The sequence below is a fragment of the Diplotaxodon limnothrissa genome, linkage group LG5 (genome assembly GCF_057381915.1).
Source record: "Diplotaxodon limnothrissa isolate DT_005_m linkage group LG5, D_limnothrissa_male_GT1.1, whole genome shotgun sequence".
NCBI lineage: Eukaryota > Metazoa > Chordata > Actinopteri > Cichliformes > Cichlidae > Diplotaxodon > Diplotaxodon limnothrissa.
Genome location: NC_140600.1, coordinates 27,552,181 through 27,571,363, shown reverse-complemented (window position 1 = coordinate 27,571,363; position 19,183 = coordinate 27,552,181).

The following is a 19,183-nucleotide window of genomic DNA, read 5'->3' as shown; positions in this document are numbered from 1 at the left end:
GGAAGCGCTGGCATACATGAAAAAGAATGGAATTCTGAGAGAATTGTGGATAGATTCGGTAACAAATTGTTTTCTTTTCCTTGGACCAGTGTTGATACTGCATCGCGGAAATAGCCTGTTTGCCAGACTTCTGCCTGGTAGCAAAAAAAGCCTTTTTTTTTTGTGTAACATATGGAGCCATTTTTCACAAAGAATCATAATCTCCCAAGAGATTCATTTAAGTAGAGTAAGAATAAACCAACCAAGAATAAACCAACACAGAGAGACTGAGGAGGAGCTTCTTCCCGCAGGCGATACGGTCTCTCAATCACACCACCACACAGTACTGACCCACACATATAGTTCTTACACACACACTGGACATTCTGGACATTGTTTTCACTTCATCACTTAAATCACTTTAAGCATATTTGCACTGCACAAGACATAATGTGGATTGCACAACACTGGTCACTATATTCTTCATTTCCAGTTAATACTTGTACAGCTGCTGTTATTGTGTGTATATATATATTTATTTATTTATATTTCTTCATACATTCTTATATAGTTCTATACTGTATATTGTGTATTTTGTTGTACAGTTATTTTATTTTCAACTTTAATTTATATATTTTATCTTATTCTTTCCCAGTTAAATTTACCCTTCATTCTAATTTGTGTTGTACAGTTATTTCATTTTTAACCTTAATTTTTTTTTTATATTTTATTCCTTCCTAGTTAAATTTACCCTTTTTAATTTTTCATATTTATTTCCTATCTTATTCATAGCCTTTTCCTTTTTTTTCTTTAGGTCACGAGCAGTTGTCTAAGCATTTCACTGCATATCGTACTGTGTATGACTGTGTATGTGACAAATAAAATTTGAATTTGAAATTGAATTTAAAAGCCTGACAAACAGGTCTTCTTCTTTTAGATGCATCCATTAGGGGTTGCCTCAGCGAATCATCTACCTCCCTCTCACCCTATCCCTAACATCCTCTTCTGTCATACCAACCATCTGCATATCCTCCTTCACAACATCCATAAATCTTCTCTGTGGCCAATCACTTTCCCCCCTGCTCAGCAGCTCAATATTCAATATCCTTTGCACAACATCTCCACTTTTCTTCTTCTGCACATGTCTAAACCCTGCACCTCTAACTTGAAGTTGAACTTCTTCAAGCCATTTCAACCTGAGCTCTCACTCTGATTCACTCATTTCTAATCTTGTCCATTGTGGTCACTCCCTGTAAAAACCCTTTTTGCAGCTCTGCCACCTCCAGCTTGGCCTTCTGTCTCCTTGTCAGTGCGACTGTCACCATACCTTACATCACAGAAGGTCTCACTACCTTATTTCATCTCCACCCACTCCACCCCACCTGGACTTTCTTCTTCAATTCTCTTGTGCCATGTGTCCATTGCTTTGGATGGTTGATCTCAGGTATTTAAACTCATGTGGATGTGGATTGCACAACACTGGATATTATATTTCTTCATTTCCAGTTAATACTTGTACAGCTGCTGTTATTGTGTATATATATATTTATATTTCTTCATACATTCTTATATAGTTCTATACTGTATATTGTGTATTTTGTTGTACAGTTATTTTATTTTCAACTTTAATTTATATATTTATCTTATTCTTTCCCAGTTAAATTTGCCCTTCATTCTAATTTGTGTTGTACAGTTATTTCATTTTTAACCTTAATTTTTATATTTTATTTTATTTTATTCCTTCCTAGTTAAATTTACCCTTTTTAATTTTCATATTTATTTCCTATCTTATAGCCTTTTCTTTTTTCTTTAGGTCACGAGCAGTTGTCTAAGCATTTCACTGCATATCGTACTGTGTATGACTGTGTATGTGACAAATAAAATTGGAATTTGAATTTGAATTTGAATTCATGTACTCTCTACTTTTTGAATCTACACATTTCCCCTTGCCTCCCTCTCATTCACACACATCTATTATGTCGTGCTTCTACTGGCCTTTTTTGCCTTTTCTCTCCAAAGCATACCTCCACATTTCTAGGCTTTCTTCTACCTTCTACCTCAGCTCTACTCTCACTGCAGATTACGACATCATCTGCAAACATAATAATCCACGAAGACTCCTGCTTGACCTCATCTGTCAACCCAGTCATTACCACTGCAAGCAAGAAAGGGCTCAGAGCAGATCCCTGATGTTGTCCCACGCCTACCTTGAACCCATCTGTTACTCCTAACTCACCTCTGTCATGGTGTCCTCATTCATGTCCTGCACCACCACCGTTCTTCTCCTTCCATGTCTTTCTGCAGATCCACAAAAACACAGTCAAACTCCTTCTGACCTTTGCTATACTTTTCCACCAATTGCTTTTCCAGCATGATACCATTTTGCACCTCTTCTTGACTCAGCTTCAGCAAGTTTTTCCAAAGCTTCATAGTATGTCTCATTAACTTTATCCCTCTGTAGTTTCTACAGCTCTGCAAATTGCCTTTGTTCTTTAAAAGCATGTATCTCATGTAAAAAGTTCATTATTGTTCAAATAATTTCCAAAACAGGCGTAACACAAGTAATTCAAAATGCAATATGGAAGTGCAATAATTACAATTTCTGTTAATATTTCTTGAAATAGTAAAAAGTACTTGTTACACATGAAAAGCGTAACAAGTACTTTAGTAAAAAGTAGCCATGATCTACAATCAAGACTCCAAAGCCTGACTCCTCTCTCGCCTCCACATACTTGCTCAATCACAGTGTGACATGAATGTTGGACTGTTGGTTTCGGAAACTCACAGCAAACACCACAACAATGGAGCGATGGAAAGGTGTGGAGGAAGGGGCTTGCGACACTATCCAACCATCTGTGATACAGTGTGGAAAGACCACAAACCCTCAGACTTTAGTGTTGTTTTGTCTCTGATCGTCTTTGCAGCTTTTGGGAGGTTTGCAATTTGAAGACATTTTTAAATTAACCATCAGCCCTTTGCTGTGAAGTGTCGGTTGTCTAATTTTGGACTGAGAGGAAAACATAGTAATATTTAGAGAAAACAGGAACACATCATAGAGACCCCCAGACCACAAAACACACATAAAAATACCACCTTCACAACTTTTATTGTAAAACCTGATGCGCTGATGGGAAATCAAATACAGAACTGAAAGTGGGCTTGCAGTGTGTGCATGTGTGTGAGGAAGTTTGCAGTGGGCTGGGTGAGTAAACACTAACGGATGGGGAGGTGGAAGATGTGTGATTGCTAACGGTTCTTTCACACTTAAAGTAGCAACAGCGGTTTCTTCATTCATGTCAATGAGATCATTGTGGGGCATCACCAGATACTGCAGAGAAGAAAGGGATTATCCAGACCTTTTACTGCAATACAAGCTCATTTACTGCAGACAGCAGCTAGTCACACCACAACCCTGTAAATTCAGTTTACAGTAACATGTCGTACATTGAACAACATTAAAGACTTCCTTCTTAGACAGTGTATTGCCAAAACTAGAAATATTCTGTCTCAATAATGCTGAAAAACTAGTCCATGCATTTATTTATTATCTGGTGTCTTAAAAGATCACAGAGAAGCCTTCCGATGACGCTCAGTGCTGGAGAATTCTTTAAAGCATGGTCTTTAAATAAACATCCCACCAAATTCCTGGACATCCCGGATGTTAGTTTTTTTCTAGAGGTGTTTGTGAGCCCACGCTATGATTTCCATGACAGAATCAATTCAATTCAATTTTAATTCAGTTTTTATTTATATAGCTTACTACTGTAAGGTAAAGATCCTGCAATCATGCAGGGAAAATCCTAACAATCAAAACAATCAAACAGCCCTCTTTGAGCAAACACTTGGCAACAGTGGGAAGGAAAAACCCCCTTTTAGGAATAAACCTTCAGCAGAATCAGGCTCAGGGAGGGACAGCCATCTGCAAGGACAAAAGATGCACTGTAGAAAAGAGCAACAGATTAATAATAACTAATGATTAAATGCAGAGTGTTGAGTAAGCACATAGTGAGTGAAAAAGGTGCATTATGGCCTCCAGCAGCCTAAGATAAGATAAGATAAGATAAAACCTAGACCTAACCTAGCCTAGCCTAGCGTAACTAGGCTCCAGGCTGGAGAAACTGATCAGGAAGGCTAGCTCTGTGGTCGGCATGAAGCTGGACACTCTGGTGACAGTGGCAGAGAAAAGGACATTAAAGAAACTGCTGGACATTATGAACAATGCTGGGCATCCTCTGCACACGGCCATAAACAACCAGAAGAGTCTGTTCAGTGACAGGTTGCTTCTCCCAAAGACAAGAACTAACAGACTTAAAAACTCCTTTGTCCCACACGCCATCAGACTGTTTAACTCCTCCCTGGAGGGGAGAGGGAGGGGAAACAGGAGGACAAAGGAGGGGGGAACAACTAAGCTGTAGTGCCTCTTCACCTCACTGTACAATACCTTGTGCAATACTTTTTGTAAATAGTCAACAGTGCAATAGACTCAATACTTGAAATGTGCAATTCACTTGTATTTTTATTTTTTATTCCTATTTATTCTATTTATCCCCTTTGTATATTTTATTTATATTTGTCTCTGTATTTATATATGTGTGTGTGTGTGTGTGTGTGTGTGTGTGTGTGTGTGTGTGTGTGTGTGTGTGTGTGTGTGTGTGTGTGTGTGTGTGTGTGTGTGTATATATATATATAACAATTCTGTAACTGTAACTTCGGTCGTTGCTGTGCTTTTTTTGGAAGTCGAATTTCCCAGAGGAACCCACCCGAGGGATTAATAAAGTTCTATCTTATCTTTTCTTATCTTATCTTATCTTAACTAAGGGCCCTAGCTACAAGCGTTGTTAAAAAGGAAAGTTTTAAGCCTTGAAAGTAGAGAGGGTGTCTGTTTCCTGAATCCAAACTGGAGCTGGTTTCACAAAAGAGAGGTCTGAAAGCTGAAGACTCTGTCTCCTAATCTACTTCTAAATATCATAGGAATCACAAGCAAACCAGCAGTTTTAGAGTGAAGTACTCTATTGGGGGTGCTATGAGGTCTTTAGCCCTAAATATTCTATTATTCTATATTATACTTGTATATGCGTAAAAGGACTATTTCTAACAAATTCTGCCTCTCTAAGATGCTCTTTTTGCATCCAGTCATGTTACTGATCCATTGCCAATTAAAATACCGTTTACTTTTCCAGCCTTTATTTTGTTCCGATCCCAACTTTTTGTGCAAATGTTCCTGAAAGGGACCATTTCCTGCTGTGTGCTACATGTGAAAAATGACAGCTCTTAAAAATCCTGACCTGATTCTCACTAAACTGTCCAAAGTGCATGTGTGAAAACAGTCTGTGTGTATTTAACCCCCCTCCAAATCAGCCAGCTTTTCTTTGCTCGTCTCCACTAGAAGATGAAAGGCATTTGTTGAATATCAAACAACCTGACACTTGACCAGACTAACACAACTACCTCCTCCTCCTCCTCTTTTTCACCTCAGTCACATTCCTAGAGAGACATTTAACCCCACTCCATCTACAGATGGTGTGAATCTGTGAAATTAAGCTGTAAACCTTAGTGATGATCCAGGGAAGTGTCCTGATGAGGATAGCAGTAATACCATAATCAATTTCATTTTCTTACTGTTTGCAAATAGTAGGATCTATAGTTATAATTTAACTTTTTTTAAAAATGTTTTATTGGAGGCGAGTGTCCCTCTGCCCGTTAAAGTCTATACTTATAAACCTATGTGATATTTTTTTTCCAGAGTACCTATCTGGAATGGTTTGTCTGTTGTTAGGCAACTTCACACAATGTCCTGTTTGATTCTCTTGCACACAGAGAAAATTTTAACTCCATTTGGAAATTGACCTCACCAATTCATTACGGTTAGTAAGGTATGCCGTGATTAGATCACCATGGTAAATTATACAGAAGACATATCCTTGGCTGGAGCAAAATATATTAATAGTTTCTACCTATTTTTTTTTTTTTACTAATTCTTTTAATTACAATATGTAACTACAGTATATAGACCAAATTCTGTGGTCTTACCTCAGGAAAAACATTAAAGGGAGTCTAAGTTGTGCAGTCAATGTAAAATCAGCACAGGAATTTGCACATAGTCAGCTGGAACTCAGTCTACTTTGTGCAGAAGAGTGAAATGATGCATTGAAATGCCCCTTCTTAATATGTACTCATGCAATACCTGAAGCAGTGTTATCAAAGACAACTCATAACCACTGTTATGATACCCATTATCTTTCACTGGTCTTTTAGGTTTTATCAAGCCAACTAGGTGTTTTTATCAAAACACCTAGCTATGATGGGTTTTTTATCCCTCAGATAAATTCAGCTTCCGCTTTGGCAAAAACTTGTGAAAAATGGTGACACTGCTCTTAATCTGTAGTTTCGTATATAAAAATTTGGCATTAGCTGGACTATGATAGCATTTTGTTGTTAGCATCCTCCAGTTAGCATGCTTCTCTTACTGTATGTCAGATACCAAAATGGCTCCAGTTCACCTTCAGACAGCAGCAGTCCATCTTCAGCAGTCTGAAAGGTGACAGATGACCGCACAGCTGCGGCACACACACACACACACACACACACACACACACACACACACACACACACACACACACACAGACACAGCTGCAGACATTGAATCAATGTTTCATGCTGAAACTGTCTGCAGATATTAAGATATATGTAAAACTGATAGATGCAAACAAATACTGACATGTCAGGACAGAATCAATGGATAATTGGATGGATGTTGGTTTGGCAGAATGTGATTTGTGAAGGAGAAGCAGAGGACAGGTGAGGGATCGTGTGTGATGGCGTGTTTGCACACAGTGTGACAACAGGTGTGTGTATGTGTTGAGTCAATCATCGCACATGCACACAGTGGGATCCTTTTTGCTTGACAGCAAGACGAATGAATGCGACAGATGCAGCCATAACTTTTACTTACAAAACACTGAGTGTGGATATAAGACACAAAGAAAGAAAGAAAGAAAGAAAGAAAGAAAGAAAGAAAGAAAGAAAGAAAGAAAGAAAGTTCGGGAGAGCAGAAGAGGTAATGAATGAATGGCTGGAGACAGGAAGAGAATGAGAAAAGATAAGATCAGTTTTTTGGTGAATGGGAGGAAAGGCATAGGCTTGCTTTTCAGGCACAAAAAAAGAAAAGTGAAAACAGTTTATGGCTTGATAAAGGCTCAGAGGCATACTTGGAGGAATTAAATTAAAAAAACAACAAAAATGGACACATCAGTTCTAAATCATGATTGTACCTCTGAATACTATCACTGCATAAAAGTTACATACATTTGTGAGATTTTGAGGATTACATGAATAGCATTTGAAGCACTCCACTGCACCAGCTTTAAAATATCCTGAGACACCAGAACAATTAGACTATCTGAGAAGCACTGCATGTAATGTTTTTACATCTCCTGTCTTTCTGCTCAGATCTCAGCGTTTAAAAAGCAATTACAGCAATTTTTTTTAGATCAAAACTTGTAAGTGCAGGAGGAAATCCAGAATTTGGATTACCCTGAATACACTGAGTCATGTAAGCTACAACTTTGTAGAAAAAAAGCTGAAAACTTAAGAGTAAGAAAGAAAAATCAAAACTATGCCTTTAGTCTATCAAAAAACTGCAGATATAAATATGTTTATCATTTTACAGACACTTAGTTTCGCCCCCAAAAGATGAAACACTGAGCTGGCGTTTCAAGATTTATAAACTCTGGAGCAAGTTTTCTAAATGCAGAGTTTTTGGATGAGAAATATGTCATTTTATTTATGACTGAGAGCTAGAGAAAAACATTTCTTTTTACAGTTAACTGACTTACTTAATTTGCTTGCTAATGAGGACCTTCTCTTGCTGTACTGTAGCAACCAGTGGCTCACGCACACACAAATCTCAAGCCAGAGGAATACCATGCACAAGCACAAGAGCTTGCCCTCTATCATACTGCAGGCAGAGGTGGAGGGACTCATTTACACTCATTTAAAGCTATGTTTCTGTGTGCTGATGTTTGGACTGCATCATTAACAACAACATGGAAGAAAATATAATTTTTAGAATTTCAATAATCAAGCTGGATAAATATTTAATCTAGTGTGAACACAGTGTTTATCTTAAGATACTTCACTTTTTGGACTTAGGTCAGCCTTAGGGGGTCCAGGGATGGAGAACCAAGAGATTTGGGGGTGAAAGGGTGAGTAAGGTGTTGAGGGGATGGGAGGAGGGTCACCGGCTAATGATCTTAAATCCTTGACAGGTCAAATGTTTTCATGAGGATCCACTTCCAGGACACAATGGAGTCCTGTTCTTCCTCCGAACTGAAGCAGTCTATTCATTTACAGAGCACTGACCTTTGACCCTCCCCTCCCCCTCCCCAAAAATCTCCTGTGGAGAAGCAGTTTCTGCTTCTGACTTTAATACATGATTGTTGTGGTAATTTTCCATTTAATGTTATGCTGCTTTTGTACAGCTCATCACACCAATGTGTGGAAAACTTTATGATCATAGGAGAAAGAGGCCTTTGTGGAAAAGGAACCTCATCAGCCATTCCAACACATTTTCCTTTCAAGTCCAATGATCCAGGCTCTCCTGACTGCCTAAACTAGAGATTTTAAATCTCTCTAATAAACAGAGATAAATGTTTTATTAATGATCATAGACTGACAGCTACTACTTTATATTTCTGTTTAATGTAAAAATATCTACTGGTGTATATAAAACTTTCTTAATATTTGATTTACAGTTTCCTTGTTTTCTTTTTAAGTTTGGGTTAAATGATTAATGACATCCAGTAAAAAAAGTCACTATTAATAAGCTCATGAAATCCTCCATCCTACAACATGAATAAAAAAAACAGTTTAACATTTACAGAAATCTTTGAGCGTTGTCGCTCAGCTGATACAGTTTTACAATCTAGATGGCAAAAATCTGTGTGTCTGGAGGCCATCTACCCCCTAGCGTCTTATTTCCATGGAGCATTTCACTTCACAGTCTGATATCTTCCCATTTTACGCTTTCCATGTATGGAAGTTAATATTCTTTTCACTAAAATGGAATTTGTTTTGCAGTCATATCTCTACCAGCCAGTGGGCAGAGCCCAACTCAATACATCTAAGCAGCTGACAGCAGAAAGGAAGTTACCACTCATAACCAACAGTGTGGCAATAATGTAGCACAATGCTGATTTTTATTTTTCATATAAATCAAACATGTTATTTTTCTGAAATGCACAAACACAAAACCCATGTGAGGCAGATCTTGATGCAGGTGAAAGCTGATAGATTCACTAAAAACATCTAAAAATCAGTTGGAGTTTGACTCTACTTTCACTTTCTGTTTTTTGTTTTATTATCTCTAAACGTTTACCACAGTTAATCTACTTGTTCTAGCATACAGAATGTTACCTACATATGAGAAGTTACTAGCAGTGACAAGGTAAGTTTCCCTGTTTTGGCTGCACACCAAGCTTTTATTTTCCTGGGAGATTTCCTGACCAATTACATTAAGTGCCATTAATCTATAGCCACTGCATCATGAAATCAACATTTACAGCATACTGGTGTAGTAAAGCAATTGATTTGACCGTGGCTAAATTTATATATATAGAGAGAGAAAAAAATGCTTTTCCTGCACCACCCCCACATACTTCTCTGTCACTCCTGACTTCCTTATGCAGTACCACAGTTTCTCTCTTAACACCCTATCATACGTTTTCTCAGCAAAGACAGTGAAACTCCTTCTGACCTTCACTACACGTTTCATCTTTGCTTCTTAAAGCAAAGATCGCACTTTCTTAGCATGAAGCAGTACTGCTGCTTATTGATCATTACCTATTTTCTATAACCTAGCCTTAACAACTCTTTCCCACAGGTTCATGGTATGACTCATCAACTTTATCCCTCTGTAGTTACTACAGCTCTGCACATCACCTTTGAAAATTAGTCCCAGTACACTTCGCCATTCCTCGGCATCCTCTCATGCTTGAAGACTGTCCAAGAAAGTCCACTGCCCTCTCTCCTCGACACGTCCACAGCTATATCATTTGATCCAATCCCCTTTCCATTGTCCATCCTTTCAAACAGCTGTCCTTCCTACTTCCCAATCCTCTCCACTTCCTGCACGATCGTTGCTCAAGAGTTGGTAGTTTGTCTTGTAATCGGAAGGTTCGAGCCCCGGCTCCGACAGTCTCGGTCGTTGTGTCCTTGGGCAAGACACTTCACCCGTTGCCTACTGGTGGTTGTCAGAGGGCCCGATGGCGCCAGTGTCCGGCAGCCTCGCCTCTGTCAGTGCACCCCAGGGCGGCTGTGGTTACAATGTAGCTTGCCATCACCAGTGTGTGAATGGGTGAATGAATGTAGTGTAAAGCGCTTTGGCGTCCTTAGGGACTAAGTGAAGTGCTATACAAATGCAGGCTATTTACCATTTTACCATTACTAACCTGTCTCTCTCATTTCCTTCATTCATTAGCTCCTCAAAATACTCCCTCAATTCTCACCACACTTCCTTTACTTGATCTCACTGTCTACTTAACTGGGCATGTGTCTCCTTCTTTAGTGTCAAACTTCACACACAACTCAATAAGTATTTTCCTTTTCTTTTGCTACCTCTCTTTGCTGTACACTTAGCCTCCTACCTATACCTCGTTTTCTCTGCCAACCTCCAACTTCTCCTTGTCCTCTTTCCTCTGCCCAGAAGATATAGGAAATACTTTCTTGGCAGTTTCCCTCAGCTCTACAGCTGTACTTTCCCAGTCTTCTCTACCATAGACAGATAGATATTGTCGCCATAGCAAGCAGAAGCATGTTTGGTTCTGGTTTTATTTGCTGTGTTTCACATTTCTCTTACTGCACATATTTTAATTCAGGAAGATTTCTGTTCTAGCCATTTAAAGTCATCCATATCTGGGTGGTCTCCTGTGTTTTGTGTTTGTCCACTTCTGAGTCAAGAAAAAGGTGTATTCTTCACCCTACATGTTAACCACAGTGATATTTTCATATCCATGTGCCACCCTCTAAGGGACAGTTCATGGGTGGAGTTGAAATTTTTTCAGTGAAGAAATGGGGAAATTGTTAATCATATGAAAACCACCAGATGTCCATAAAACAAATGAACAAAAACTGAATTTCCATGCCACACTTGATCTTCAGTTTCTGTATTAATATTAATATTTCCAGAGAACTGCAGAACATTTACAAAAAGTAACGCAAAAGAGTCAAAATCTTAGGTATTAAAAAAAGCAGTCTGTGGTAGTGAAAGTAGTCTTTTTTAAAATTCAGATTATAATGAAAATGTTTTCTTTCTCTGCCCCTGAGATTACAGAAATGACTGACAGTTTAAACTCATTGTATACTGTCTTTAAATTATAAGATTTTACTCATCGGGGCAAAATAAAAATGCGTGAACGTCACTGCAAAATCACTCAAGGTCAGAGCATGCAGTGCTCAGAGAGAATGCAAAAATCCAAGAGCTGCATCATGGCAGGCTCTTCAGGCCCCGGATACCATGTTAAATGGTAAAGTTCTTAGCAAGAAGCTGGGCAATTTTCAGGCATTGAGTCAACAATGGACTCCTCTGTGTAGCAAAGTATTCGAGAGTAAAATCTGTCTGACAGCTAAAGTTTTATTCTCACAGCTATTATATCGTGGGTTGGACTTAGTTTGTCACACTGCTTCTGTATTTGACCTTCAATCTCAGGTCCCCTACCAGAGACCTGGGAGCTTGAGGTCTTCGCAATTCCTAGGACTGCACTCTTCTGGACAGAGATCTTGGATGTTGCTCCTGGGAACATCTGCTGCAGCCACTTGCCTAGCTTGGGGGTCACTGCACCAAGTGCTCCAGTTACCACTGGGACCACTGTTACATCTTCTCGAGTTCTTCTCTCAGGCCTTGGTACTTCTCCAGCTTCTCGTGTTCCTTCTTCTTGATGTTACTATCACTCAGCATAGCTACATCTATCACTACGGCCATCTTCCTCTACACATATATATATAATGGATTGGATTTAAATAGCGCTTTTCAAGGCACCCAAAGCGCTTTACAATGCCACTATTCATTCACTCTCACATTCACACACTGGTGGAGGCAAGCTACGGTTGTAGCCACAGCTGCCCTGGGGCAGACTGACAGAAGCGAGGCTGCCATATCGCACCATCGGCCCCTCTGGCCAACGACCAGGACAGAGAACCCGGGGATCGAACTGGCGACGTTCCGGTTACAAATACGCTTCCCAACCCCCTGAGCCACGGTCGCCCCATAAAAAAAAAAAACACCCAGCACATAACAGCAGGGTATATATATATATATATATATATTTATATATATATATAAAACACCCAGCACGCCCCTGCGGGCGGTTTATCCTTCAAGCTCGGGTCCTCTACCAGAGGCCTGGGAGCTTGAGGGTCCTGCGCAGTATCTTAGCTGTTCCCAGGACTGCGCTCTTCTGGACAGAGATCTCCGATGTTATTCCCGGGATCTGCTGGAGCCACTCGCCTAGCTTGGGAGTCACCGCACCTAGTGCTCCGATTACCACGGGGACCACCGTTACCTTCACCCTCCACATCCTCTCGAGCTCTTCTCTGAGCCCTTGGTATTTCTCCAGCTTCTCGTGTTCCTTCTTCCTGATATTGCTGTCATTCGGAACCGCTACATCGATCACTACGGCCGTCTTCTTCTGTTTGTCTACCACCACTATGTCCGGTTGGTTAGCCACCACCATTTTGTCCGTCTGTATCTGGAAGTCCCACAGGATCTTAGCTCGGTCATTCTCCACCACCCTTGGGGGCATCTCCCATTTTGACCTCGGGACTTCTAGGTTATACTCGGCACAGATGTTCCTGTACACTATGCCGGCCACTTGGTTATGGCGTTCCATGTATGCCTTGCCTGCTAGCATCTTGCACCCTGCTGTTATGTGCTGGATTGTCTCTGGGGCATCTTTACACAGCCTGCACCTGGGGTCTTGCCTGGTGTGATAGACCCCAGCCTCTATGGATCTTGTACTCAGAGCTTGTTCTTGTGCTGCCATGATTAGTGCCTCTGTGCTGTCTTTCAGTCCAGCTTTGTCCAGCCACTGGTAGGATTTCTGGATATCAGCCACCTCCTCTATCTGCCGGTGGTACATACCGTGCAGGGGCCTGTCCTTCCATGATGGTTCCTCGTCTCCCTCCTCTTTCTTGGGTTTCTGCTGCCTGAGGTATTCACTGAGCACTCGGTCAGTTGGGGCCATCTTCCCAATGTATTCTTGGATGTTCCTTGTCTCATCCTGGACTGTGGTGCTGACACTCACCAGTCCCTGGCCCCCTTCCTTCCGCTTAGCGTACAGCCTCAGGGTGCTGGACTTGGGGTGAAACCCTCCATGCATGGTCAGGAGCTTTCTTGTCTTTATGTCAGTGGCTTCTATCTCCTCCTTTGGCCAGCCTATTACCCCAGCAGGGTACCTGATCACGGGCAGGGCGTATGTGTTGATGGCCCGGATCTTGTTCTTACCATTCAGCTGACTCCTCAGGACTTGCCTGACCCTCTGCAGGTACTTGGTGGTTGCAGCCTTTCTAGCGGCCTCTTCATGGTTCCCATTTGCCTGCGGGATCCCCAGGTACTTGTAACTGTCCTCTATGTCTGCAATGTTGCCTTCTGGTAGTTCAATCCCCTCAGTTCTGACTACCTTCCCTCTCTTTGTTACCATCCGACTACACTTCTCCAGTCCGAACGACATTCCAATGTCATTGCTGTATAGCCTGGTAGTGTGGATCAGTGAATCGATGTCTCGTTCACTCTTGGCATACAGCTTGATGTCATCCATGTACAGGAGGTGGCTGACAACTGCTCCGTTCCGTAGTCGGTATCCGTAGCCAGTCTTGTTAATGATCTCACTGAGGGGGTTCAGGCCTATGCAGAACAGCAGTGGGGACAGAGCATCTCCTTGGTAGATCCCGCACTTGATGGTAACTTGTGCTATGGGCTTGGAGTTGGCCTCTAGTGTTGTACGCCACATCCCCATTGAGTTCCTGATGAAGGCTCTTAGGGTCCCATTGATCTTGTACAATTCTAGGCATTCCAGTATCCAGCTGTGGGGCATTGAGTCATAGGCCTTCTTGTAATCAATCCAGGCAGTGCACAGGTTGGTCAGTCTGGTCTTGCAGTCTCGGCTGATTGTTCTGTCTACCAGTAGCTGGTGTTTTGCACCTCTGGTATTCTTGCCAATTCCTTTCTGTGTCCCGCTCATGTATTGACCCATGTGCCTGTTCATCTTAGCCGATATGATGCCTGACAGGAGCTTCCATGTAGTACTGAGGCAGGTTATTGGTCGGTAGTTGGAGGGGACCGGTCCCTTCTCTTGGCATACAGCTTGATGTCATCCATGTACAGGAGGTGGCTGACAACTGCTCCGTTCCGTAGTCGGTATCCGTAGCCAGTCTTGTTAATGATCTCACTGAGGGGGTTCAGGCCTATGCAGAACAGCAGTGGGGACAGAGCATCTCCTTGGTAGATCCCGCACTTGATGGTAACTTGTGCTATGGGCTTGGGGGATCAGGACCGTCCGGCCTTCAGTTAGCCATTCCGGGTGTCTCTCGTTAACTAGCAGCTGGTTCATTTGTGCTGCCAGACGCTCGTGGAGTGCAGTCAGCTTCTTCAGCCAGTAGGCGTGAACCATGTCGGGCCCTGGTGCTGTCCAACTCTTCATACTGGAGACCCTTTCTTGGATATCTGCCACTGTGATGGTTACTGGACCCTGTTCAGGGAGGTCGCTGTGGTCTGCCCTCAGATCCACTAGCCACTGAGCATTGCCGTTATGGGTTGCATCCTTCTCCCATATGCTCTTCCAGTATTGCTCCGTCTCCAGCCTTGGTGGTGCTGTTCTCTTATTGTTCCCTTGCCACTGAGAGTACACCTTTGCTGGTTCTGTGGAGAACAGCTGGTTTATTCTCCTGCCTTCTATCTCTCTGGTGTACCTCCTCAAGCGGCTGGCCAAGGCTGTGAGTCTTTGCTTGGCAGTTTCCAAGGCCTCAGGTATGGACAGCTTGCTGTATTTCTTAGGCACCTTATTTGTCGCACCTTTCTGCAACTCTGTTAGTTGGCTAACCTCCCTCCGTGCTACTTTGATCTTGCCCTCTAGCCTCCTTCTCCATGGAGGGTACTGCCCCTTGTGGCTGTTCAACTTGTAACCAAGCATCTCACTGATCACTGCTGCCGTATTGTAGATCAGCTTGTTAGTGTCGGTAATTGTGGTTGTAGGTATTGCCCGTAGTGCTGCATTAACATCATCTAGCAGACCTTCTGAGGGTACTTCACGTAATCTTGGTAACCGGCTACGGGGGATCCAGGTTTCAAGCTTGGCCATGATCCTATTTTTCAGGTCAGTTCCTCTCGCACTCAACGATCCTTCTCCTATCGCACTTGGGGCTATGTACCCAATCTCGGGTGGGGGTGATGATATCTCCCCCCTGACCTGGCGTCCTGACTCCTCCTTGCCGTAGCATTTGTGTTGTACCTCGTCAATCTCTAGCTGTGAGAGCAGTCCCTTCTTTCGAATGTTGGAACACTGAGCTACTAGTTGTTTCGCCGTCATTGTGGATGTTGGGTATCGAAGAATCCATAGGTCCCTCATCCTATTCATGTAGCCCCTTCCGCCGGGGTTACTTGCGTAGTAGCATTCCAACAACGCCCTGTTTTCGTCCCTTGCCCACCGATGCCTTCTTGTTCCAGTAGCCCACTTTTCGTCAGGGTGCCCTGGTTCCTCAACACCTGACGCGGACCTTGTTGATCCGGGCGACGTCCGAGCCGGCATGCCTTCATATTTATCTGTCTCGCTCATGTCTGCGGTAGGCTTGCTTAGCATAGGGGGTCTAGCCTTAGGACCCTTACTGGATACAGACGCCCCAGGCAGGAATCGAACTTGCAATCCTCTGTTCCAAAGGCGTGTAGTTTAACCACTACACTATCCAGCTGCTATATATATATATATATATATATATATATATATATATATAGTGATTATATATTAGTGCCCTGGTATTTAAAATCCTTGAGCTAACAGAGGCTGTGCTTTAACTATGTTTGTGGATCCTTATTTGAATAAGCAAGATGTCCTCCCTCTGCATAATATCTTATTCACATTCTGGTGTGTGGCTTTTGCTCTGAGAGGACAACATGTACTTTGAGGATGACTGTGTTGAACAGAAACTCTTTTCTCAAAACTGTAACTCCATCCATCCATCTCTGTGTATAAATTCAACATAACACTGTAAAATTACAGGGACGGCTTTGAGGACAGAGGAGATCATGTTTGTGTGTGTCCTGCTGACTACCTATAAAATTAGAGGGCCCAACTGTGGGTTTTATAGAGTTGTAGTTCGTGTGTGTGTGTGTGTGTGTGTGTGTGCGCGCGTGTGTGTGTGTGTGTGTGTGTGTGTGTGTGTGTGTGTGTGTGTGTGTGTGTGTGTGTGTGTGTGTGTGTGTCTAAATGTTCTCTAACAGCCTGTGAAATTACAGGGAGAATGATGGAGTAAGGATACAAACACACTGTGTGTGTGTGTGTGTGTGTGTGTGTGTGTGTGTGTGTGTGTGTGTGTGTGTGTGTGTGTGTGTGTGTGTGTGTGTGTTTAAGGGAAATAAAGAACCATTTCAGCCTAGATGCTAACATCTATAAGCAGTAAACCCTGACACTAATGTTAGTGTGAGTATGCAGTTAAAATAGTTATTCTGCTAACTGTTAGCATGCAAACTCAACAAACACTGACCTCTTTTAACACACAGGGAGGGAAACATGCTAAATCTGATTTGTAATGATGTTACTGTTGTTCATTTGCTACTCAAATTAATTTTGTTAACTTAATTAAAGAGAGAGAACAGTTCATTGATGCACAACAATTAAATCATGATGCTCTCACCAAGTATCAATTGAAATTTAAAGAAATCAGTTAACTTGGTCGAAACTACATGTTGATAAATTTTATTTTTTATTTATTATACATCCATCTCTTCCACTTATCTTTAGCAGCATCACAGGGGGACTGGGGTGTATCCCAGCTACCTTGGGATAACAGGCAGGGTACACCCTGAACAGGTTGCCATCATGTCGCAGGGCTAACACAGAGAGGCAGACAACCATTCACACCCATGAGCAATGTAGAATCACCAATTCACCTAACGCCATTAATTGCGTGTCTCTGCATTGTGGGAGGAAGTCGGAGTACTTGGGGATAACCCACGCAAACACGGGGACAACATGCAAACTCCACACAGACACCCACAGACTCCACACACAGACTCCACACAGAGATAGTGGATTCAAACCCAGGACCTCCTTGCTGTGTGGTAACGTTGCCAACCACCATACCAATGTGCCCCCCATATATATTTGGTATCCTTATTTATAAATGCACATTTGAAGCGCATTTTGATTATTGATCAAATCTGCTCACTAAAGACTTTCATGGTATTCACACCTGGCAGTCATCTTGTCTGGTCAGGCAGATTACTTACAGAATTTCATCCAATATGAATTATCATGGAATCATTTTCCAATAATAATGGCAAATAATAATCAGTTTACTTACTTTAAGGGATACTGCAGAAACTGGCAGCTACTGGTCAGCAACAAAACCCTTGGACTAACATTATGTACTACCCCAAGTAGAGATTTAAAGTTTTCTAGACCCCATATAAGGTTTCTGTACGGGAAGACAAAGAAAGAAAGAAAAGTTTTTGGCTACAGCCCAATAATGGAACAGAAAAACAGCAGTAGGACACGTGTCACTATATAAAAGAGATCCCAAAAGAAAAGAAAAGAAAAGAAAAGAGAACAAAACAAAACAAAACAAAACAAAACAAAACAAAACAAAACAAAACCCTTCAAACAAACAACAAAACAAATCTTAATTCAGTTTGCATTTAGTGTGTAGTATGCACACTCAGTTTACACCTGGTATTACATGCTATAAGGGAAAATGACCTTTAACTTAACCACATTTGGAAGTCATTCACTCTTCACTCTGTCACTCTTCTATTGTGAGTGAATTTTAAGAGGTGCAAATGCAATTAAAACAGCGTGACCACATCATCCTTTCAAGTTGAAAGGTCATCAAACTCTGCCTGTTCCAGCTAAATGAACTGTGACTTTTCTTGACATGCCAGCCAGCCCTGTCTTACTAATCTGGGCATTTAAATACTATTAATGGTTTTAAATATTGAAAGTGTTGAAAGAATATTGGTTCACTTAAAAGGGCAAAGTGGTACTCTTTACTTCATCCATATTGGGACAAAAACAGAATTATTGCTGTGGAGGTAATTTCCCCCAACAGTGAAATGATGCCTTACAGTTTATGAGTCACAAACACTTTCAAGTTCAAAGATGTCTTGTGTAAACAGGTTTTCCCACAGACTTTAACCAGACTTGCAGCTGGCATGCAAATCTTTATAATGTAATATGCAAAACTTTTTTCCCTGCTACTTTTCATATATTGTAACAAATCAGTGTTTGCAATTTTTTGCACCAGCATGCAAGAACATTTTTCCTTTAAAAAATATAGACTATTAAATACTAACACAAACCAAGCTTTCATTCTCCAACTGCAGCATTTAAAAATCCCCATCAAATGGCTTCACAAACATATGGTCCTGGTTTAATAGACCACTTTGTGGGAAAACTTATATCCAGCGTGGATCCCACAAAAAAGATGGCACATTGTTTCCCCCCATATAGCATGTGCCATCTTTTTTTCTTTTTCCAAGAAGCAGCCATTTTTTCCTGGAATGTCGCCCATTCCTCTTGCCCCCCACCACTCACAGCTATGATCCTCGGCAGCATCGCATTTCCAATGTGTTTTTGGGAAAAGGTATAGAAAGGGAAGGGGGTGTCCTTAAAGCTGTGGCCTTTACAATCTGCAGGGGCCCAAACCGTTCAGAGGAACTCCCTCTCTGTTCTGTATTGTTGGGTCTGTTTTGAGATCTGACCTTGAAAAAGCGTCCTGACTGGTAATCAGGAGTTTTTAAGATGATCAAACAGTCTCCATTATGATGGAGGACAATGGGGCTGACAGGAGAGGCAGGGGGGCTGAGCAAAAAGAGATGACAATGGGTTTCCTCTTTCTTTAAAACTCACTTGTTCTTTCTGTTCCCCTCATATAATTCAAAGGTTTTTTTTCCTCTTCATGTTCACCACTGAGCTGTTTACCAAAAGGTCATAAAAATGTC